This window comes from Haemaphysalis longicornis, unplaced genomic scaffold (genome assembly GCF_048455015.1).
Source record: "Haemaphysalis longicornis isolate Haplotype H1 unplaced genomic scaffold, Haemaphysalis longicornis Haplotype H1 scaffold_2, whole genome shotgun sequence".
In the NCBI taxonomy this organism is placed as follows: Eukaryota; Metazoa; Arthropoda; class Arachnida; order Ixodida; family Ixodidae; genus Haemaphysalis; species Haemaphysalis longicornis.
The window spans coordinates 2,454,108-2,479,031 of NW_027526295.1; the positions used below are offsets into that span (position 1 = coordinate 2,454,108).

The 24,924-nt window shown below is 48.4% G+C and overlaps 1 pseudogene; it reads right to left on the reverse strand.

Moving 5' to 3' along the window:
* Positions 1 to 7,122, reverse strand: part of LOC144166942 (pre-mRNA-splicing factor 18-like) — a 41,585-nt pseudogene extending 34,463 nt beyond the window's left edge.
* Between the last annotated feature and the right edge of the window lie 17,802 nt (positions 7,123 to 24,924).

The following is a 24,924-nucleotide window of genomic DNA, read 5'->3' on the forward strand; positions in this document are numbered from 1 at the left end:
AGTTGTGGTGCACTTTGGTCTTCCTCCAGTTTCCGGGTTCAAATCCCACATGAGCTCTAACGTGTTTATTTTCGTTTTGCATTGGCCGCCATTAGTGGACGCCAAAGTGACCGTTCGTATTTACGACGACGGTCACTGTTCGCGTTTGATGATACCCACTAGGATATTGACGACGACGGCCACTGTTCGCGTTTGATGATACACACTAGGAGATCACCTTTAATATTGGCGCCTATGAGCGCGATTGACACGGAGCTGCGGCATTCAGTGTCATAGTGTTCTCAGGCCCGCGAGGCTCGAAGTGCGGGTTCCGTTAACCGCTTTTTAAAGACTATAGTCTTTCTTAGGCTAGTTCAAAATTTTGTTACGTCTCTATGTATGTCTGCCCGCCTGCCTGTCTCTCGATTCAGCTGCCCTCCGAAAGTTAGAGAAGAGGTTGAAGGACACGTTTATATACACAAACCCCTTCCTAGATCTAGATCGCGTGCCCAGTGCTCATACTTTTAACATTGCTGAACAAAAACTAAGCATTCTGCAGATCTGAAGAACAAAGTCAATAGTCAATACATAACTGATATGTGCAGTGTTTCTTTATTGAAAATACATGGTAGAGTTCGCTGAGATGGGACACGTTTTGCACCACTCTGTCTTTAACGCCCTGCGTGTTTACCGCAGTCACCCTGCCTGTTATAAACAGCTGCCATCGGTGACCAACCACCCCTGATGCCGACTCATAAGGTTCGTCGTCGCCTGCGACCTCCTGCCTCTTCTCGCTGCCGCTCGCCTTCTTCGGTCCAGCAAGTAGGCCTAGCACGCTGGCAAGAACTGCGGCTGTAGCGCGCTGCAACTGCGCTGCTGCTCCGCACATGAACCCAGCGGAGCAGTCAAGGCAGCTCCATCTTAGCGTCGAGCGCACCTTTGCCTCCGCGTCACCAGCCGTGCCATGGCAATGACGTGAAAATGGTCACATCAGAACCGCATGTAAGTCCAGCTCAGATCCCGCCATCCAACACTGTTAAAAGGCCACCCGGGTCTACACACAGAGCAGAAAATGCAAAGCAGGACCAGTCAAAACGATCCCGCCCGTCGCCGTAATTAACAACAGCTGCAATGGCACCTGAGGCATCACCGTATAAGGTGGTCATTAAGTCCCACGCTAACTTGGACATGTGTACAGTGCCCAGTCGGTTTATTCAAGCTGCAGTGGCCACATGCCTGAACGTGCCAGGTTTCCGTGGGTTTGCCGGGCAAAGACCAATTATACGAATTCCATGTGAGTTCCCTGCTTGGGTTTGGCCACCAAGCTCCAGACTTTGAACAACATAGAAGTATCGCAGACAGACCGTGTACAGGTCCAGACATACTTGGCCGCTGGAATTGACTTGAAGCGATACGTGATCTCAGGCGTAGACTATGGTGAGACACCTGAAAAGCTTCGACAGGAGCTCTCCCTCTCTACTCACGAAGTTGTTGACATCCTGTGTATGGGCACAAGTCGCACCTCTCTCGTCACGTTGCGCGATCCACCTTCTCCAGACTATATAGTTTACTATGGATGCCTATTCGCCCTCAGCCGTTCAAGTCATCTGTTGTATACTGCTACTCGTGCTACAAGCAAGTGCACATTAAATCCTCCTTGCCTTATCCACCAAAAGGAAACCATGAGGATGCTACAACGTCGCAGACTTTTCGATGCGGCCTCCGCAAATCGAACGACCACGACATAAGTTCCTGGAAGTGCCCTACTAAGCTGGAGGCGAAGAAGAAAGTCCGCGAGCGCTGCTTAAAACGTGGTGAAAGGCATGCTGAAGTACCAATGCTCCAACACGTTCCGATGTACAACCGACACGCTGCTTTGACACCCTTCGAGGAGGACTTCCCTGCAGCAGAACCTTAACCGTGAACAATGATGACATACAGTTCGGTAGTCAAGATGTCACGTGCCAGTCATCGACGTTAGCCACATGTGCAAGAGCAGCTACCAGTTCCTGATTCAGATGAAGACTCCGTAATCGAAAACAGGCTGCATACACTGGAAAAAGAAACGCAGCGACTCAAAGAACGTCGTGCAATATTTCAGCGCCGGCGTGGGAGTACCCGCTTTGCGGATACCAAAACCACAAACGTCTGTTCCTCAAGTTAATCAAGGGCGTATATCGAACATCATGTATCCACGTGAATATTTGTGTTTTGTCCTGAAACAACTACAGACTCTCACCTCGGTTTTAATGGCTAACTTCCGCCAATGATATTACTTGCGAATTCGGGCTTATCTGAGAGATTACTGCAGTGCAAGTGCTGGGGCCTAAATGGAAAGGTCGGAGAACTCCGCCAACGTCTTCTGTGCCGGAAGCTACCTGCATGGGCGCTACTACTCCAGGAAACTATAATGGTCACCCTTATCTTCCTGAATTTTTGCGGCATTCATCACATGGCTTCCTTGAATAAGGAACCACTCCCGCTTCGCCGGCTCAATAAAATGTTTATCACTCACTTACTCACTCTCCATCCATCTTGGACCGCCGGAGTCTTTGGCCTGATGTTCCCCCAGGAAAGGTGGCCGTATACGCTCGATCCAGCTATCATCAGACCCGCATCGATCTGGCGCGGTGGTGCACTCTATGGCAAGAGGTCGTCACTGTACTCGTTCACCTCCCTCACACGGACGTAATTATAGTGTCTTACTATGCTCGCCCTACACTGGCCGTGCAGACAGACTGAGCCTTGGCTGGTTCTCACATCTACGTCAACTGCATCCTGGCTGCCCAGTCTTAGTGGCGGAGGATTAAAACGCACCCCACACTACATGGGGATATGTCACCTCCAGTGCGCGTGTTAAATGTTTGTATGACACTTTTGTGGACGCCGACTTTGTGCTACTAAATGACGTTTTAGTGCCCACACGCCGGTGTGAATGACCACGGGATACTCCTCACTCGCGCAACTTTGCTTGGTGGTTAGGAAGCGGCTCAGTGACGTGGATGTATAAAACAGACTGCTGGGGCAGCGATCACCATCCTATTTATGTCGACCTTTCTCTCGGTCGCAGGGATCGCCTTCATAGACTGTGTCTGGAGGTACACTGGGACGTCTATCGATCGGCATCAGATACGGTGGTCTCCATCCCCTTACCTGGCCGGTGTCCCAGGTTCCATTAGGCCTTGGAAGCAGTGTACCGCAATCCCGGCCGGCTCCAGACCTGCCACGCTGCCGTTTGTGGGCCCCCAGCCGCCAAGCTGGACTTGCTTCATTGAGAAACCAACTTCAATCGACGCTCGGCTGAAGCTTCGTGCCTTATAGCAGCAGCACGCCGACATGAACGACGATTGACGCGCGGCAGCTGGCTAGACTGGTGCGCTTCGCTTGTCCCTTCGTCGTCCAATTCTTCCGTCTGGCGAACATTTCGAGCAATGGAACGGGGCCAACATCCTCCGGATCCAGCGACCAGTGCACTGCTAGCATCTTGGCAAGACCCATCCACTTTCGCCTATACAGGCGCAAGTAGCTTCTTCCCCGTCTTTGACGCCCCGTCAGCTCTCTTTACTGTGCAAAACTGTTTGCCGAATGGAGCCGGTTCGTTGCCTACAAGTATAGACATAGCAGGGATTGAAGCTCCTTTCACAATGGCGGAACTCTCAGGAGCCATCGACCATGCCAAGCCCAGTAGAGCACCGGGACCGGATGGAGTTCATTACGAGCTGTTCAAGAGCATGAAAGGTACCACTTTCACTGTATTACTTGAGGCTATAAACACAGCTTGGCCTACAGCCATCATTCCGGATCCGTGATTCCACGTGGAAATTGTTGCAATTCCGAAGCAAGGCCCGGACCAATTTTCCAATCTTCGCCCAATATCTCTTACATCGACGATATGCAAGCTCATGGAGCGCATGCTAGCGACACGCCTTTTGTGGCGGCTGGAGCGGTATTCGTGGTACCACCCTGGTCAAATTGGATTCAGGCAACAATTGGGTGTTGAAGATGGGTTCCAGCATTTCTCTTCTGTGGTCCTTATAGGAGGCCACTCTCGTCGGATTTGAACGGTCCTGGCGATGGATATATAGAAAGCATTATGACAACGTCAGCCGCGAAGCTATTGTTGCGATCCTTGAGTGGCTGAAACTTCCAAGTCGTGTATGCGCGTTTGTGAACCCATTTTTTTCGGAACCGCACCTTCTCTGTTCGCTGGGCCAGAAAAATTAAAGGCCATTTCACCTCGTGTCGGGGGGTTCCACAGGGCTCAGTGCTGGCGCCAAGGTTATTTAATATCGCCTTGCTTTCCTTTTCCTGGCAGTTGGTGCGAAGTCCAGACGGAAAGTACATAAGGCAAGCCGACGACATTACTGTGTGGTCTGTGCACCCTGACGTCGATGTACAAGAAAGAGCTCTACAAACGTCGTTAAACACAACCGACTCCTGGTGCGCCAAGGTAGGGATTGAACTTTCAAAAGAAAAAACGGCATATATGTCAGTGACTAATAACAACGGGCGCCGCCGACTTGGGAACTGGCTTGTCCGGTAGTTTATTAATCAGCAACCACTACAAGAAGTTCTAAGTCTACGGGTTCTTGGTCTCAACGTTGCGTCCTCAGGATGGGCGAAGGGGGCAAAGGAGAGGGCTGCACGCACAGTCCACCTGATACGCCGAATACCAACGAAGGGTGGCGGGTCGCGAACTAGAATTGCTCGCCTCCTGGTGCAGTCTGTCTTACAACCCCGACTCGTGTATCAGTCCCAATTCTACCATATCATGATGAGGGCCTGGGATCGCCTAGAAGCCATCAACCGAGATCCCATGCGGGCTGTTACTGGTCTGCCCCGAATGACTCCGGTACGAACCCAACTCAACACTATCGATGAGCTGGTACATCAACGCCATTCTGCCCGCACCTGTAAGCGGTTTAACATCGGTGCATCTGCTGCACATGCGTGTTAAATAGAGTTTGTTGTAGCAGATACTACCGTGAAAGAGTCGGACCTCCCTCCATGGCAGCGAGTACAGCTGACAGAAAATAAACCCACCGTCGTCTCCGTCGCTAAGTCTCTCGCAAGGCCACGGCACAGGTCTCTGGTCTTCATTGCACAGACACCGACGCAGTCATTCTGTATGTAGATGCCAGCGCTAAAAATAGAATGGTGCACACCGCACTGGTCTGTCCCCAGCTACTGTAGGTTGACCAAACCTGTTCATATGCCGCCAATTGGCTGCAACCCGTATATCTTACTGAATTAGCTGCAATACATGATGGACTGGTCTCATTACAACCGTTTTTCAGGGAAAAGTGGTACTCCCGAATAATCATCCGGACTGATTCAACGCAAGCCATGCATGAAATTCGCCGCGTGGCACAATCGACATCGTTCCGAGATGCCATTCATCACTTTTGAAGAAGCACTGTGCTACGTATATGCATCGAATGGGTGCCCCGTTCCTCTGTGTCTGGCAATACGGAGGCAGACTCAGTTAGCCGCCCGAGTACCGTCATGCGGCCACTACTACCTTTCCCCGATGACGCTCGCGGGCATATCGAACGACAAAAGAAATATCTCTGGTGCACCACACGAGGACGCATACCACCGTGTGGTTCTAACCCACCTGGTGACTTAACTCACCGACAGCAGGTTGCGCTGCGGAGACTACGCGTTGGGCTGGTCCTTACGCCGTTCGTGACTGCCTCCTGGCCATCGCAATACCACGGCCTACATGAATCCACCTGCCCGTTCTGCGCCATTGCCATTCGGTACGGGTATGTGCTGCGCCTACTGTCGGCCTGCCCTAGAATGCATCAAGTTCGCGTGCGGCACATTCGCGCAACCGGTCTCCACCCTGGCCGCCATCCTGACATGCAACGCTGGATGAATGGACCGTGTCACCGAAAACTCCTGAACTTTATACACAAAACTAGCTTGTTCGTGTTTCTGTATATGCATACATCTATTATGCCGCAAGGCAAACTTTCGAGTTATGAAAAAATTCATGGACTCTTGACTTGTGCTGTAGAAAATGAAATACTACATCCACTGTAGATAAAAAAATCACGCCGTCACCTGCTTTAGCCCGCGCCACTATAGCTCCTGCTGGCATTCCAACTTGTTCTACAGCAAATAAAGATTCCAGTATATGGCACCTGTATCGCGCGTGGACAAGGGCCTCATAGTTGAGCAACGAAACGCGGTAAACTTGAATCGATTTACGGGCCTTAGGCCCCAGACGACTCTCGTCTTGACGCGACATTTGCAGCGAAGTGAGCACATGCACGGTCAATTTGTTAGTTTCGTGCGTTTTAGTTGCAGCCGGAAAAAAATGTTCTGCACTGGGGAAATTTTGCGAGAAGCGCAGAATTGGGAGTTTTACAGTCATCATAAGTTTGTAATTGAACTTTTTCGGCTATTTGTACGTGTATTTTATGGCGTATTTTATAGAGACAAATATCTCTTCCATTCTCACCCGGCAAGCATTGCCCTCGTGGCGGCAATTCACACACCCACCACCCACGTAATCACAATCACCGACCCCTACGGAGCACGTGTTTAAGCGCATTTCCAGAACACCAGAAACACATTTTTGGCAGCTAATCTCTTCCTCTCTCTCCCTCTCCCTCTCTCTCCTTCTCTCTCTCTCTCTCTCTCTCTCTCTCTCTCTCTCTCTCTCTCTCTCTCTCCGCGTGTATTTGTTGGTCTCCCTCTCGACAAGCCTGCCGACATTACCTCCTGGCAAGACTATCCCCGGCACCGTTCAAGATCCTTAAAGCTATTTCCGGCCTGCCTACAATCACTATCGTATGAACCCTGGGATATGCCTCACCCCCTCGGAATGAAGCGGCAGATGCTCAGGCCCGCGAGCGGTCATTCCCTACAGGGCGACGGGGCTCGGCCTCTACGACGGCCTCTCACCACCCTCTGCCCCCCTACTTCACCGACATCCTATGGCACAACCGCGACAGTCGCCAATGGCATCCCCCGGTCTACCCTTCCCCTCTCAGTCGAAGAATCACAAATCCGAAGCCGACTACAAACCGGAACATCCTTAACCACAACAACCCTGTTCCACATTTTACCCTCACGTTTTTCCCACACTGTTGAGTTGTTGCCACCACTGCCCACCTCGTCTTCCTGTGCCATTAGCACCTTGTTCCTCTCTGTTCCCCAACCCCCTAGCAGTTGGAATGCGCGTTGTGGTCAACGCGCATTCCCACTGCTAGGGGGTTGGGGAACAAAGCTGCAGCTCAGAGCTGCAGGAGCAGCACCGGCCGATCCAGCCTGCCACAGCGAAGCCTCCTGAACTGAGGAGGCCAACCACCGTTCTTTTCTTTTTGCTCAATAAGCGTTGTGCCTACTCCTCCCCCTGTCATTATCCTCTCCTACCCTCAAGTTCTTTTAGTGCTCTGAGGACGACTTTGTACGAACAAGCCCATGGGTTCTCTACGTTTTTTCCCTCACGTCTATTCCAATAATAGGCAACAGCGGCATACTTGCCTCAATGTCCAGTCATTCGTCCTTTGTATTTTATTTGCTAGAATAGCGTAAATGTTTCACAGCCCACTGGATGAATATGGTTTATGCGATTGGAGTGAAATACACGAGTACTAATTATAGATTTGGTCAAAGTTTCAATGGGGACTCTGTACGTGTTTCTGCGCAATGACGCCTTTGTACACGCATGGTTCCTCATTCACGGTTTTTACATAAATGTTGTTACGGTGACTTCTAGGTTAAGCAGGTGGAACGAAAAAGGTAATCCCTTAATTTTTTGAAAAAAAGGCAACGGGACTCCTACCTCAGCGCATAGGCGGTTACACAGTAATACTCTGTGGGGCATCTCTGTTTATCGCGCACGCAGGGACCTAAATAAGATACAACAACCCCAGCTGGACCTGATAGCTGGGAGCACACTCAAGAAGGGGTGGTGTTCATGGTACCCACTTAAATCTTCGTAGTGGAAACAAAATTGAAACTTGGGCGTGTTCGTACTTCATTTGGGAGTAAAACAGCGCACAAAGACGACGAACAGAAAGGTGCAAATCACATCGCCCGTCCTGTGCCCTTCCTTTTTCTCGGCCATTATTCTCTGCTTTTTGCATTAAGGTTTGTAGTGTTACTCTGTGGGGCTTCTGCACGAATTGGATACGGCCCTCTGAAACGGACGCTGCATCACTGAGTGGGACGTGACATCCACGACTGTTAGCGTGACAGAGCTTGTGTCAGGGACAAAGGGCAGCCAGATTATGAGCATAATAATGTAAACTTCTAATTCTTTTTTGCCGTTTCATATCCGGCGATGTTCGAATAAAGCAATCAATAGAATAGCTTTTGTGATAGAAATGGTTCAGAATGGCTACTTGAATTAGCGGACAATGCGGTTTCGCCTTATGTTTCGCGATATTGGTAGCAGAAGGTTCGATCTAAGCTGCTACCAGTTCGTCCAATCCAAGAGCGAAGGCGTTGAAATTCCTCAGTGAAGGGCGCAACGTAAACTGTTCATTTAGTATAGGAAGATTCTATAGCTACAACAACTACGCGAAATGGTACTGGTGCTCGGAGCGTTAAGTTTCCTGTATTTACTTCCTAGTCGGTGTTTTCACGCCACTTATAATAGTATTCGTTTAGCCTTATTTTTTCAGACCTGCGGTTTCGAAATATTCTCCTACATACACAGCATCTACCGTTATATTCCGCGCAGAAGCTGAAGTCGAAAGTGGCCACATGAAGGCAGAGGCGTACAGAGCCAGTATCCCGGGGGCAATGTTCACCTTTGTAAGGCCAACGCCATCTACTAACCAACGCTTTGGTTTTCGCTTTGGTGACAGACCACGCGGGCTTTTACACGAGCGTAAAAACCGATACAAGAACACCATTTGTTGGCCGCCTACTTTTAAGGCCCTGATTGAAGTTCGTTGGGCGTGCAATAAGAATGAGGTGCGCTTTCCGACCCCGATGCTTTGGGGCTGTAATTATTACTCTTCGAAATGCTATGAAGCAATTATGTCTGCTAAAATATTTTGGTGTAGCATGATTCTAAACATTTCAATCTTTTTCTAGTGTGTCAAACGCTTGATAGGGTGTTTAACTTAGCGACTGTACGCAGGTGCTGTGGTAGAGGGCTCCAGACCAGCTGGGGATCTTTAACGAACGCAGATATCTCCACACACAAGCGTTTTCGCTTTTTGCATCCATGAGAAAAGTAGATTCCGCGGACGGGGTTGAACCCGTGTCCTTGGTCTGATCAGCTGAACGCCTTAGCAACAGAGCCATACTTAAGGGTCTATAACCTTTCATAGCTATATATACCGATTGATCGGCCTTTTTGGTGGAAAGTCGGAGACATTTAAAAAGTAGTACGACGTGAGCTGTAAAACTTTTCCCGAGCTTTTAATAGCCCTATTTTTCTGCTTCTTCCCAAGTTGGGGGAATTAAAAAAAATTGTTTTATTCCATACACATTAAACTTTTTTAGATCCTTTTAGATAAAAAGGGTCTAGCATAAGCGGAAAAAGGGTGTTGGTAGGCCTTTACAGCCTTTTTCTTGAATCTAAACACCCTTTTCCTAGCTCTACACCCTTTTTGTATGAAAAAAGGGTGTTGATCAACTTCAACACCCTTGGTTTTTCTTAGGGTGTTGAAAGGGTGTGGAAAAGGTGTTCAGCTGTTCATTGAATAAGGCCATGTTCGGATGCACAATAGCACTGTAAAGAAGAAGACATACCCTATATACTCCTCTACTTACAAGAAATTTCAAACGCATGCAAAAAAATAATTGATCGTATGCAATGATCGCTCGTTTCCATATGCGTTGCCTCATGCCCCAAGTTTAGCTTTGGCCCGTGAAACACCAATTTGAACCTTCAAAATTAAAAAGACTGTATAGACGTGTGGCAAAAACGGTGTTTACCCACTGCAACACGCTTGGCTTTATGTAGGTCGTTGAAACGGTGTGAAAAAGGTGTTCAGTTGCAAAAAAAGAACAGCAGCGGAGCTGGGGGTCGACCTAGTTTCTACCGGGGTTGTTAAGTTTGGTTAGGTTTGCTTGTCTTTGCAATGTTCTTGCTAAGCTAGGATGGCCACTGAGGGGTGATGCCAAGTTTAACTGGATTTGACAAGGTGTTCCAGTGTACCCCCCCCTCCTCCCCACTGCCACGGGATCCAAGGGGGAAACAAGCTCCCCAGCTATGCCATATTTCCAGCCTTGCACCAGTATTGCAAGCTTGGCCAGTTTTTTTCGCCTTTTACGATCCAACAAAGACAAGTACCTTTTAAATAGTACAGTAAGAGGTGCGCATACGCATGCGCCCCTTGTGCTCACACTCTAACAAGCTCGAAGTCCGACTTCACTGGTATAATACCCTATCTGCGGTGGTGCACCATTTACAGGTGGCACAGTTCTTTTTCTTTATATTTTTTTGCTGATGTAACCGAAACTAGCTCAAGCCTAAAGAACTTCACTGGTAAGAAATTATGTCAATTCATATTGCTTTAAACATCGTGAGGTATAAAACGCCCCCACTTGTAGAAAATCTTCGTCCATCCGTATGAACAGGTACAAAATGCCTCCAGAGTTGGAGGTGTCTTCACCGTTTTTCTCAGTTGGCAGTCTTTTCTTACACCCTTTTTCTTACACCCTTTTTTATTTATGCCTTTTTTCTTGGTATCGAACACACTAATTTCTAGCTTTACACCCTTCTGGGAAAAAGGGTGTCGAAATAAGGAACAGCCTTTCTGAAGGGTGTTGAGGTGGCTGAGAAGGTTTGGTCGGTATTTAATAAAATTCTATAAGTTATGGAACACAAAAACTACCTCGTAATTAAAACGTTTTTGCAAATCCCCGTGTTGATTTGTATATTCTCATACTAAAATTCATACTTCCAAAATTAGCGCTACAATATCTGTTTTTTTTTGCGACAAGACTACCGACTCGATCCGGGGGCTTTCCTCTGCTGGATATATAAGCAAGAACAGCCCTAAGTACGCTTTCACTCCCTGTACCGCTTGCATCCCGTTTTTTTTCTTGCAAATTCATTTGTGTTCCAACTGTTACTTGTGCGTATTGACTGTTTTTGTTGAATGCTGCGCGCTCCGCCGATTCACATTGCCGCCGTATGCCATCACCCCAAAAAAAAGGGTGTGAGACTCAACACCCTTTTTTATGGTGTTGAGCATCCTCAATATCCAGTTTTAAGGGTGTTGAGCTGAACACCCTTTTTCTATCCGTACACCCTATCTTTTTGCCAAAACACCCTTTAAGGGTGTTAGCCATGGGACAAGATTTTTACACCCTTTTTGGCCAAAAAGGGTGTAAAAAAGATTAGTGTCTACGCTGCGCCAGACAAGAAATACTTTTGTGTTCCCCGTATACATTCCCCTTATTCATTGTCATCAATAAACGGAAAATAAGTAATTTAGCTCGCTCTCCCAGGACTTTGCGCAGCTCACGGATTTCCAAACGCAGTTTCTCTCTCTCCCTCTTTCTCTCTCTTAGAGTGTGATGTATCACTAGCTTACCGCTGTGGCGGGCCCCATATCACAGCTGTAGCTCTCCCAGTAAAAGCAAAAACGTGAATTTCAAAAGGTAACCGCGCAATCCTTTTGGCTTGGTGTTTTGTACCGAGCTGCTAGCTACCAAGAGATTCAGAACTCCGAAGAGGCAACAAAACTACGTTTATTTCACGCAGCTAGGTGAAAGTAATCCAAAAATTTACGAAATAAGGGACGCATCTCAAAAATGACATTTTTGGAGACGACATGTTCTAGGAACAGTGCTGACGCAGCGAACGAGAATACTACTCCACCTCCCAGGTCTCCTACCAGCGCTGTTCATGAAGGTGTCTCGAAGGACGCTCCGTTTTCGTTTACGCAGTGGGTGTCAAAGGAATGATTGGCCGGAAACCCTTTGCACGACAACCTCAGACGCGCGGAAAACATTGCGGCAAAGGCCAGCTCCGCCAGACGTAATTTCTCTGGAGCTGACCTGGCCCTGCATCGCAAGTGATGAAACCATATGTTGACTGCTCCTGAGCAACCGGAAACATTTCTTCAGATAACTTTCCTGACCTGCTTACCCTTTCGGGAGCTTCAAGAGCTTTAATAGAGTCGCCATTCTCTTCGATTTTTGCCCAAAAAAGGCATCCACGACCACTGTCACGTGCAACGTAAGGGAAGCACGCGTGGTTTGTTACAACAATGATAATATGAATCATAAGTCAGGTAGGCGTTGACAGACAACCAGATCTATTGGGAAACGTGGCTGGAGGTCCCGAACTTGTGGTTAGTAAAGTGCTTATCGAAATGGAGGCCGCCCGCGCCTAGTGTCACGCAGCTACTCGGAAGCTCGGGTTACTCGAATCTGCGCGCCGACCTTTTCACGGTGTCTGGTTATTGGGGCATCCGACCGCTCTTTGTTCAACAATGACGTTCCGCATTCGTTTTTGTCTGGCATCCAGCCTCGCGTGCTGCGCCATCGCAACGGTGTAGGGTTTCCTAGGCGCACCTACTCAGCGCTCCCCGTATGCGGCTTGGGTGACCAGCTTTCCCGCCGATACAGACATTCCCGGGATTAAAGCTGCTTCATTTGTAGCACACTTGTATTTACCAACTGAATTAAATTCAAAAACTCGTTTCTCGCCTCTTCCCATTATCCCTTCCTTTCGCCCCTAATCTCACTCTTTTCAGCACATCCCAACACCCCTTCTCTACCTCCTGCTTCCCCAGTGGAAAAGATACACCTCTTTCCTTCTTCCCTACCATATCTCTATTCTCAATTTCTAGTCCCTCGCCCCACCCCTTAACTGCATCTGCCCTTCTCGATTTGGAACAGAAATCTCCATCTCCAGGCACGCCTTCCAGGTTTGCTCAGCGAGAGTGGTTAGAAACAACCTAAAATAACGGCAAAATCGGAATAGTTGGCGTGAAAACTCAGAGAAAGGACAACTTCCGAACATTTTCGTCCAAATTCTGTCGAGACGAAACCGTCGCGTGCCTTGTAAGCACTTCCAACGGCAGTAGAATGAGAGTGCACTGCAGGAGGACTTCGGTAAATGCTAGGATTTGCACCTACAGCCAAAAATGAAACAGTTGTAAAATTTGGTGCCCACACTAGCGAAATTGAAATGCGAAGGGCAGACTCCGCCGTCTGGCCGGCTGAGATTAGGTTACCGATCCTAAGGCGCAACTTGTCAATTGGTCACAGGTTTGTGTCTATCGCCACGGCGTGGGGCATGTGTCGATGAGCAAGCACCTGTCGCTTTTGGGGCTCGCGCCTATCGCGGCTGCTCTGAATTTGTGGGCGCGTCAACAAGAAATGTGCTCGTCAGTGCGCATACAAGTTCGTTCGCCCAAGGTTTGATTGTTCAACGCTGAGAGATGGATTTTATCTGGTGTACGAGAGACGTCCTTGAGTACTCACATCACAGAATGTTCGATCACGTCATTATTTGTGCATACACTTACGATTGACTGTGCTTATGTGGCCAATGAGCGGCAAAAATTGTGTATTAAGTAACATGTCCTTCTCACTCTTTGTTGTACGCCCCCTGGCCGGAGTAGTTTTTGTAGTAAAAGAAAGGTGTTCGGTGTTTGGGGGGCCGTCAGTCCACACGAACACTAGCGGAGTGCAGACCCCCGTCGAGCAGGTCGGCCGACAGGAACGTAAGCTTTGTGCAAGCCCCACCCAAACGGCAGATAGCGGAAATAAAGATGGTGTAACTGCAAATTTGGCCCTTTCTGAAGCTCTAGTAGTGATGTAAACAGCGTTAATGAAGCTGTAGATATCAGAAGGAGAGTCGGCTCACCCGCATCTATTTCGAACATCGAATGTCGGGCCATCGGAACAAGAGGAGATCGCCTTTCTGATAACAGGTCCAAACGAACATCGTTGCAGCTCAGGACCTCGAATCCGGAACCGGAAACGGGCCGCGTTCTAAGGTCACTTAGCCTGGCTACACTGGCTCAGCCTAGCGCTGTAGTGGATTGACAGAACGAAGGAGAGGCGTACCGCGCCCTGGCCATTCCCCTCCTTAAGAAAAAAGAAGTGCAGAACGTACACACAAGCCAAAAGATAGACAAAATAAAAAAGAAAACGCGGCAACCAGCAATGAATCAGTTTAGAGCTTCAAAATTTTCGGAATACATTGGGTACGCTTGAGCTTCCGATTGTGATATAACTTTTAACCCATCGGATTGTTGAGAGAAGGCGGCGAATTCAGAATGTTTAAAGGATGCTTCAGTTCCGACAAAAAGCAATGATAGTCGTTATTGGGTGATAGGAATAAGAGTGACTGTGCTCGCAACATCCCCCCCCCCCCTCCTTTCCCCGCTTTCTAACCCCAAGCGCTACACGAGGCGCCAAAGCGCCACCCCCCCCCCCCCCTTACCTCCGGCATTCGCTACTGAAGCGAACCCAAAACAAAAAAAGAAACAGCCTAGAGTCCCGGCGGACACAAGAGGTCGGCTTGTGAAAAGGTTCGCCCGTCTCCTGTGTCTTCAAACAACCCAATATTTTCTGAACCTCTGTATATACTCTCTCATAATGAAATATTATCATCCATGAAGCATTCGGAGACGCCCAAATTCAGACCAAGTGCTGTACGGAAATGCATAGGTTTGCAACAGCGCTGTGCCATGGAAACATCCTCATTGGAGGCGTTATGGAAGAAAAGAAGTGAACCGCACGAAAGATTGTAACCTCCTTGAAATAATGATGGACCAAGGTAAACCGTCTTCTACTCCTTTTTGATGTACGCCTCAGAACGCGTCTTTTAAAAACGTTTCTAAGTCGAAGGCCACTAGGCATTTACTAGTTTCGGCTTGTTTCGGTTTATTACTGTTTACATAAAGGTCACCCCCTTTAGCCAGAGCTCAGGGCTGGCCGTGGTGTTAGGAGTGCCTGCTTTGCTCGCATTCCGTATTCCCAGACTCAAATTCGCCAAATTTTCGTTTCCGTTTACTTTGTTCTCTTTGCACTGCCAGCCATTTTCCCAAGCATCGCTCGGTCACGAGGACGCCGGAGTTTTGTGCAGTGTTCTTTATGTATTGCTTGGAAAATAAAAACAAAACCCCTAATATCTAGAGACTCTCTGTGGTGGTCTCGGCTCCGCCTTCCACTAAGCTCCATCACAACTTTGCCGTGAGTCCTCCGAATAGATTTTCGAAACAGCGCAAAAAGACGGGACAAGGAAACGACGACACAAGGCGCTGACTAACAACTGGTTGGTTTCTTGCGCGGCTTGCGAAATATACCCAGAAAGAAGGCGAGAAGGAACACGATAAAAAAGAAGGAAGCACGAGAAAGAGCACAAAAAAAAGAAGTGCATCGAACATTCTACACAAAATACAAGATTGATACGCGTGCATTGATTAAATGGTAGCAACCCTGATATGAGACGTGGTCAGAGGTGCGACGCAAGGAAGACATCCTGAACAGTCAAGCTTTTTATGAATCCAGATAACGCATTTCCTTATTTAGTAATTCAACGGACGGCTTACTCACACAATCGCCGCCTGCCTTGTGAATGAGGTAGGCTTCATAGATTTTACCTCGCACCTAAATAGCATACAAGCGGCAATACAGTTCACGGTGGAAGAGGATGTCAATTGCCAACTGTCGTTCCTGGATGTCCTTGTGAAGCGCATTGGGCCAAAGCTCTCTTTCAGCGTCTACAGGAAGCCGACGCAAACGGGCCGCTACCTGCACTTCACTTCTGTGCATCCATCCTCTCACAAGAGGTCTGTGGTGACCACCCTGTTGCAACGGGCCAAGAGAACTTGCACTGAGCAGAGCAGCCTCGCCATTGACTCTGCCAGTGTTCTTCGGCACCTCGGTGCCTGCGGCTACCCCTCTTCCTCTATTTCGTCGGTGGAATGCCAGCTGTCTGGCCCGGTACTTCCTTCGGCCCCTTCAAGACCGAAACGTGCACCTGTTCCGTACGTTCCCGGGATCAGCGAGACCCTTTCCCGTGTCATGCGCACTTACGGCGTCCAGATAGAGCACGTGCCTGCTCGCAAGCTGAAGGATGCCCTGGTCAATGTAAAAGACAAATTATCGAAAGAAAAATTCCCAGGAGTGGTATATTGCGTCCCTCGTGGCGACTGCGAGTACAGCTACATAGGAGAGACCGGCAACTTCGAAAAACGGATAAAACAACATGACTACGACGTTAGAAAACGCCACGTGGATTCAAACGCTCTGGCTGAGCATGGTGACACTTCGGGCCACGACATAAACTAGGGCGCGGCACGCATTCTTGCAACCTGACGTCACAACTTCATCTGGAATTATTGATCATAAACAACGCAGCGAAGATTGAATCGAACGCAGGGAAATCTGCCTCCAGTTTACTCCTACTGCCTACGTCACATTCTTAGACGTACATAAAACGTGGTGTGATGTACTGACGAACTCATTGCGAACAAGGCTCCCGTGTGGGAGCCGGAACGTCTTTTATTTTACGAAATATATTTTGTGGTCAGTGTTTTTATTACCCGTTGCATCAAATGTAGTGATACTACGGTCAACCACTCTGCAGGGACTTCGCACTGAAAATTCTTTTTAGTGCCGAGAGCATGACTTTACGAAATGCGATCCTGGTCTTCGTATGGTTGCGCTGAAGCCGATCCCGCTTCACATACGCAGATAGTTTGCGTATACAGAAGAACTGTATCGACAGGCACAAGCCCATCCGTCCTAGAGAGAAAACCTCGAAACCCCCCAAAAATATATCATTACTAGCAGCCAGCAAATGCATCAACCAAATGAACTTTAGAGTAATCTTAGCAAAAAATCCCTGGCCATAATACTAACCTGAAACATGGGTAGGGGCGAAGCATGCAGTGTGTAAGTGTATTTTTGGCTCCTTGGCGTTTTTTTTCAACGGAGATTGAATAGTTGGGGAGTACAGGTATGTATACAGGTTTGCTGCAAAAGCATCTTGTCTTTGAAGTACGAAACTCTCTAGCGCAAGGCGTACACGATCGAGTGTGCCGTTGTTTTTTTTTAAAGACGATAGTCTTTTTTGGGCTACTTAAACCCAGAAATTTTGGTCTGTCTGTCTGTATGTCTGTCTGTCCGTGTGTCTGTGTGTGACTCGATTCAGCCACCCGGCCAAAGTCAAACAATGCCTGCGCAATAGTCTTATATAGTCACAGCTAAATGTGCCCGTCTAAGTCCGGTGTAAAGTTCATACTTGTCAATATTGCTGAACAACAACAAGACATTACACATATATAAGACAACAAATTAATACAGAAGTGATATTTGCAGCGTTCCTTTGTAAAAAATCGTACATGTTTGATTTTGGCGAGGTTAAATACTTCATCAACTGAAGAAAAAAAAATATCACTCCGCCGTCGCCTGCTGTGGCCCGCGCCATACAGCTTCTTGATTTGAAGAAATCAAGTGGCAAGAGTCACGAAAGGTTCCACTAGATAGGTTCCACGTTCTGCTTGGAACGCACGTGGACCAGGGAAACGCGGTTCTATAAACGTTGAAGTAGGGCGCCTCGATTCACACGCGTCTTCGCCGTACGGCAGCGTTGGCATCGAGACACCCGGTTTGGAGCAGTGGAACGCGGAAAATTTAAAACGATTTAGGCAAACCTTTGGCGTCTTTACCTTGGGAGGAGCGCGAGCGACGCAACAGGAACAACATGAGAGGTGAGCGGGAAAGCGAAGGGAGGCATTTACTTGGCAAAAGTCGATAAAGACTATCGTCTTTTGACGACATTTGCAACGAAAGCAGCAGATACGCTGCCAATTTTTTCATTCGGGTTACGTTCTAGCGTGAGGTGTAAACAAGTTTCGCGATGTTTTAATACTGTCACTACATGACACGATGATTACGACGACGACAGGAGACGCCAAAATCCCCAGCCCCGAAGGGTTTTCGCCCCAAGAAACATGTTCAGGGAGGTCCCGGGAATTCGTCCCAGGAACAGACGACGTGAAACCGGTAACCTTACCGGAAACCCCGAAGAGTACGCGTCAGCAGCTGTGGGAAACAATAACATGCGCAGCAAAATGCAGAAAAAAAAACACTCCCTGTGGTCGGAATCGCACCTGGGTCTCTCGCTCGCGCTATGAAACTGGCGTTTATCCGACTGAGCTATCATCGCATTCCGGGAGCTCAGCATTTCCTTCGGGTTCGTAGCGTGGTCATAGGCTTTGGTCTTGTCCGCGGGTTTTACTGCGTGATAAGGTCCACTTTGGAAGATATGTGAAAGCTTGCGGACGAAACGATGCCGGCCTGCCAGTCATGGAGAACTTTCAGCGGCAAGTTCAGAAGTAAATGTGAGGTCGCAACATTAGGAGCAGGAACTGGGGTCTTACTAAGCAGCTTGAAAGCAAGCTTGGGTCTGTTCAACAGGCCATGGAACAAATAATGGTCGGAAATAAAGAAATAGAAACGAACGAGCTTCCTGGATAAGAGAACAAACTAGAGTGCAAGCTATCGTATTCAAATAGAGACAAAGGCATAGACTTGGGCTGGCCATGTATTTAGGCGATTTCGCAATCGGTGGAATATGAGGCTGACATAGTGGACACCGAGAAATGGATCAGAAAAAGTGGAAGGCCAATTACTCGATGGAGGGACGAAATGAGGAAATTCGGAGGCGAAGAAGGGACTGGAGCGGCACGGGACATGCGGTTGGTGGTCGAAGGGAGAGGCCGTCATCCTGCGGTGGACCTTAGTGGGCTGCTGCTACTGATGATTATAATACAGCCGCTGGGTCCCCGATGATGGGAGAAGGGCCGCAAGCTCTGGTGTTTTCCAGTCTTGCAACACTTGTGCATTCAGCGCCAATTTTTCTTTTAACAAATATTTTAGGTGTGAATGGAGCGGTGGCTTCCCCTTCCCCACTTATTTCTCCGTGTTTGTGAGGTGATGTCTTCATAGGGCAGAAAATACGGCCCGAATATAGTAGTTTATTGATACGTTCATTCATTTCTACAAAACGTAGGGGCGAGAGTGGGACCGCTACGCCACCCCGACCCTATAATATATCTGCCTTTCTCCCTTGAATTGGTGTGGTTTAAGCACAGCCAAAAACAACCATTCAGTTTTAATTATGCTATTTGTTAAATTTATAAGGCATCACTATTATACGTTGTCTTTAAATATATAAACCCACAGACGTAATTAAAAATCGACACCTCTATAAAACAAGCCCGCAAATCGCCGACACAGGGCACGGAGAAAAGTTCAGCCCGAATAATCGGAACCACGTAACATCGAATGTTCAGCGACGGTCCGTGCAAGAAGCGTGACAGGACCGTAGGGTGCGATACCGGTTGGCGCCCGCGAGGCACTGCAATCCGCGCAGCATGGCCACCGACGAGCGGATGCAGCGGAGGCGCCCGTCCTGCGCGGACAGGTGCGCGAAATGAGGGTACTTGACGTGGCGGCCGCCGCAAGCCACGATGGTGGGCGGCCGGCAGGGGCTCCTGCGGCGACGTCCCCCGCAGCGTTGCTGGCACTCCCTGGCTGTGGGGAAGACCGCGCTACCCTTGGAGGGGCATCCGCCCAAGGAGAAGTCCCACGGCACGCACGTGTTCCCTTGCAGATGCCACCAGCTCGACACCATGTCTTCTCTGCGTCAGGAAAACGTCAGCTGAGTTGGCTGAGCACTAACAGGTTTTGAAATGCATTCGGGATACCGAGTCTGCCGTGCAACAAGAATGCCCACGAAATTTTCAACATATCATCAGTCAATGCTTTAACAAACGGTCGGTGTTGAGGGATACAGATTTCATTTCATTTTTATTTCATTAAGGACCCCGCGGAGGGGGGTATTACATAAGGGATGGATATACAGAAAAAAAGCACAAAGATTACCAGGGCTTGCGCTGTAAATGTCGTTTCAAATCGCGCGCCATCAGCCGCAAAGCGTTCGCACAACATCCGACAGATGGCGACGAGTGTACTGGCCAGTAGGAAGACGCAGTAAAACATCCCCCTCGCGAGGGGCACGATCAAATGCAGAGAATTTCCGGGGGCGCACGACGTTAAGTAGTTTGCGTTACGTTAATGTTGTTGCACTTGTGGCGACTGCTGACGAGAGAGCGCTCGTCAGCAGTAATTTGAATGAGTCAGCGATATAAGGCGCGTTCGTAAGGTTCCGTTCTGTGTCGGCTTTGTGGCGTAGTGGGTAGAGTACCATGTACATTAGGTCCCGCCCGCGGGGTCGAGGGATCGAAACCTGGCGCCGGATAGTATTTTCTTTTTTCATATTGTAGGGAGGGGTGCGGACTACGGACGTCAATGCGGGTGACATCGTGAGTTACTGAAATGCTCTGCATTTAAAAAAACACATTTGAACGCATTAGTTTATGAACACAGGTGACTACTAACATTTGCTATGACGTTTGCTGAGCAGGTGGTTGAAGCAATGGAGCATGGAAGGTCATCCCAATCTTTGGCTGCACAGGGAAAAAAAGACGCGGAAAAGATTGTGCGCGTCTGGCGCTTGAAGCGCTTCAAACGTCGCCGAATATAACCTGAGGGCCGGCGCCACTTTCACCACAGGGGGGGAAATGTGTTAGCATTAGGTATGTGTTCTCAGGACATTCATCTATGCACAAAGTATCGTCATTAGCGTGTCCGTTGTACGCACGAATGCGTACGCCTCCAGATCACTAATAAGTATCTCCTCATCGCCATTATCATCTGTGTATACTCGTCATCAGCGTGTGCTCTCTTTTCTCGGCTGGTACACAGGGAGCGGTCTAATGAACGTTGTCTCCTGTAACCAGCCTCTCCCAATACTATTTTCTGACATCAAATTTACCTGCCCTGTCCATCAAGAAAAATTTGGGTTTTGGGGTTTCATTTTTTCTGTACACTTATCAATTCCAATTTGCCATGCTTCTTTCCTGGTTACCTTGGCTGTCTGTGACTGTCTATAGTTCTTTACATATCTCAGCGTGAGTATTATAGTCTTCCTCGGTCACCGCGTGTCTACCCCTTTCACGTCGAGGCAACTGAACCGTTTCGCTGTCCAACTACGTGGGTGCAACTTCTCGAACTTCATAGGCCGTCCACTCCGCAACTCATTGCCCGGCTCCGTTTGATGTATTCGTATACGCGTAGTGTCGACGCGAAACGGAAACGGCACCGGAAACGGAAACCGAACCTAAATTTTTCACCGCAACCAGAACCGAACCGTACCCGTAGTTTACGCGCGCCATTTTGCTACCGAAGCCGAACAGCAACGAACTGAGGTAACTGTTCCGAAACGGTTCTTAGAACGTCTCTAGGCACTCGAGATTTCCAGCAGAGCAGTCAGATAAGAAGATAACTATATTTTCTGGGAGCATTGCTCAGGAAAACGGGAGAAGCTTCCACATGCCGCAGAATCCACGCTCTTTAGGTCTTCGAGAAAACGCATATATTCGCGGGACCTAAAACGTAAAACACCGTTTTCTTCACCAAAGGTGTAATACTGATCTCGGGTCCCACGAAAAAAACATTTTGCTTAGTGGTTCGCAGAAGCAAAGTACACGCGATTTCAAGAAAGCACGAAACCACGCAGTGCGTGGTAGCGTTGTATTCGGTTGCCGTTGTATTCTATGCCTTTATACATCATCGCTACCTTGCTGCCTTCCTGTATATCATGGTGCAAACAGTGGCTGTAGCACACGCTGGTTGCGTCAGGAGATCGGTGCGAGAGGATGAGGAAGGGAAATGCGTTCTTTGATTAGCGATTTCTCAGCAATTAAGGAATTTTGGGGCACAGAATCAACACTAATGTGGCTACGGGAAGGTCAGACGTGAGTTTGAAGACAACCTACTGAAGGAGTGGGTCGTACCAACCGCGACATTGTTGGAGTCATTGCATTTGCAAATTTTGCGGCGTGAACATTCAGTAACTGTAGCTGCGCACAAAAAGCCGGAAAGTTTTCAGGTGACGACCACATAAATGCTTTCTGTATAGACGTGTCTTTCTGTGTCTTTCATAGTGTTTCTGTTTAGACGTGTTCTGCTGCTATGTTGTGTCTGGAGGGAGATTGCCATACCGCCCAATGCTTATTTTGCATTTATTCAAGGGTTTTCTAGACAAGCGTATATATGATGTCAGAATTTTGGAACTAACTTGTGGAAGAAAACGGTGCAGCGACTTCTACGTTTAGGTCTTAAGATGCACGACGCGATAGCGCTACTTCGACGGCCAGGGATTGTTTCAGAACTGACTTCCTGCATTTGCCGTAAACCTTTCCAAACACCTTGGCTCACTCAAGGGAGCATGACTAGCTTGAATTGTTTGACACCGCCGAGGCGCAGAAAATAGAGACGCTATCTAGCCTTGTGTGGCGTACGCTGTGGGCGTAGGAGGTCGCGGATGCATGGTGTGGATCAGTTTCAGCAAGCTCCGGATGCATGCTCGTTCCCTGTCTTATAAATCGGCTCAGGCTGATCTTGAGGCGAACAGGTAGTCAAAGCTGCCTCCCACTCCTCTGCAGAGGTGGAATACGTAATGTCTTAGTTCTCCACGAGCATTCCCTTGGACACGGGTAAGTTGCGCGGAAGAGGGCGCACGTTTTCCGCATTCACACTGTTTCCAGACAGCGGCGGATGTTGCCTACAAAACATCTCCGCTGATATAGATTTCTGAATATATAGATTGGTTTCTTTTCTCCGCAAAGCTTGCCATTCTTCATGCCGCGAAATATCGTGCTCCTAGCTTGGGAAAAAATATTAGCAGTTGCTTAGCTTGGCTATGGCAGCACATACGTAGCGTAAGCTAAGGTTGAGCTGGTTATTCTTAGCTTTCCTGCTCGTCGAGGATTAGCTTGATTATCATGCTTACTGCTGCTTCAATGACGCACACACGGTTTACGCATATGTACACGTGTATATTTATCAAGCGGCTCCGCTGCAATGTGACCGATCGCCCTAGAGCTAAGCTGGTTCCACAGGCGCACGCCGGTGTTGCTGCGACGCACGAGCCATCGGTTCAATACGCGGCCACCCCTCGCATGATCATCAAGTGGACCATGCCGCCACGTGCGGAACGAAGGTCGCCGAAGACGCTGGGCGCGTGGGGTGTGTGAGAGACGTCGGGCAGCGAGAAACGTTCTGTGCGCAGTGCGACGTCACTGCTCTTCGCGCATGCGCAGAAAGGTTCTCCAGGAGCCACGCGAAACTGCCTAATCTGGGCCAGTATACCTCAGGCTACAAAAAAGAGAGGTTTTCCATGTTTTTCGGGAAGGGGGATGTGGCAGTCGTGGTCGCATGGTGCACGGCAAGTTCGCGTGCTTCTTGGAACGCACCCTGAATTCCTTGCAGACCCACGGGTGTCCATGTAGTTTCAAGTTGGTTCATTCTACGTGGCGAAATCTTTCGGAAGCGTTCAGGTAGCTCGTCTGTAATGATGTTTGAAATTCTGTGATGGGAGTCTCAATAATGTTTGTACTTATATTTCACAGTTTCACTTGTTTTGCCGGAAGGACGGGTCCGATTTCCGCTTATTTTGTGTGTGTGGGGGGGGGGGGCGCATATGGTCACTAGATCCAACGGGTCATTAGATCCAACGAGTCAGGAGATCCACTACGTCACGTGATGCCCGAGTCAGAAGATCCAAAGAGTCAAGAGGTCCAACCGCGTCACTAGATCCAACGCGTCAATAGATCCAACGAGTCAAGAGATCCATCCGAGTCTTTAAATGCAACGCGTCGCTAGATCCAACGAGCCATTAGATCCAAAGGGAGGAACCGCGCGTGCACGTATTTCTTTGGATTTGGTGGTCGTTGTGTTTATCGGTTTGTTTTTGTTTACTAGTATCCACGAATAACCGGTTGATGAACTGCTTGCACTCTCTAAATGCCTAAGTGTGAAAGCAAGAATGAATTGACTGCAAGATGTTTTCGCCATTGAAGCGGGACTGATTTTGTGCAGGCCACAATTAGGTCTCAACCGTGATTTAGATATGCATACATTTCGCAATTTAAAAAAAAAAAACAGAGGGCATAACTAAGTCGTCATGATTCGCAATTTCAGTAACTCGTTTCAGGCGTTAGAGCTGCTATTAAAAGAACATTTTCAAGAAAGGTAATGAAATAAAGGAGGATTGTGGAACGATCCTTAATAAGTAACTACAATTTCAATCGTTTAAAAATATGCAGATACATAATTATGCGTAAATATTACAATATAAGAACAGACGCCTTTTTATAAAAATAGATCCTTGAGATACTGCCCGAAGACAAACCAATACAACGCGATTGAGGAACCCTCTTTAGTACACAATTACTGGAGAAAGCGTTTCGAAGAAATTGAGTGCACTTATGATTATGCCGGAATAAAGAAAGGTATTAATAACAAAAAAAAAACTAATTGATTGCAACTGTTCACTGTTTTTTTTCCTATTATCAATTGCTGAATCACCTGTTTGTACCGAAATCGACCTGCACTGGAACGTTCGGGTGCTGGAACTGTGCGTGTAATCGCAAGTTCATGCACTCAAAAGGCCTTGTAAAAATACCCCCAAAACAAATGTGTTTTTTCATTTTTTTGTACCCCAAATTTGGATTCTGAATCCCGATGGACGTTCGCCCTAAGGGTCCGGACCCTCCCCGAATTTCTCTCGGCACATGGGAACGGGGTAAGGGGCGTGCAAGGCGCCGGCTTCCGCGGGAGCTCACCAAGAACTCTTGCACTTGGATCGGGCCACCGCTACCATTCGTGTCGCTTAATGAGCGCTGCAGCATCCGCTAGCCAAGGCAACCCATGCAGGAGCTCAAGGCACAGTTTTCCCAAGCACGCGCCGAAGCGGACGACGTGGGCGACCGAGGGATGAAGGGACGCGAGGGGGAAGGTGAAAAATTCGTCCCCGCGAGTGGACGAACATTTCAGTATTCCGGTATTTTTGTGAACGGTGCTCTGCACTATCGGATTCGCTGAACAGGGAATTGTTCCCAGGTCGTCAATACGGATGCTTTCCCC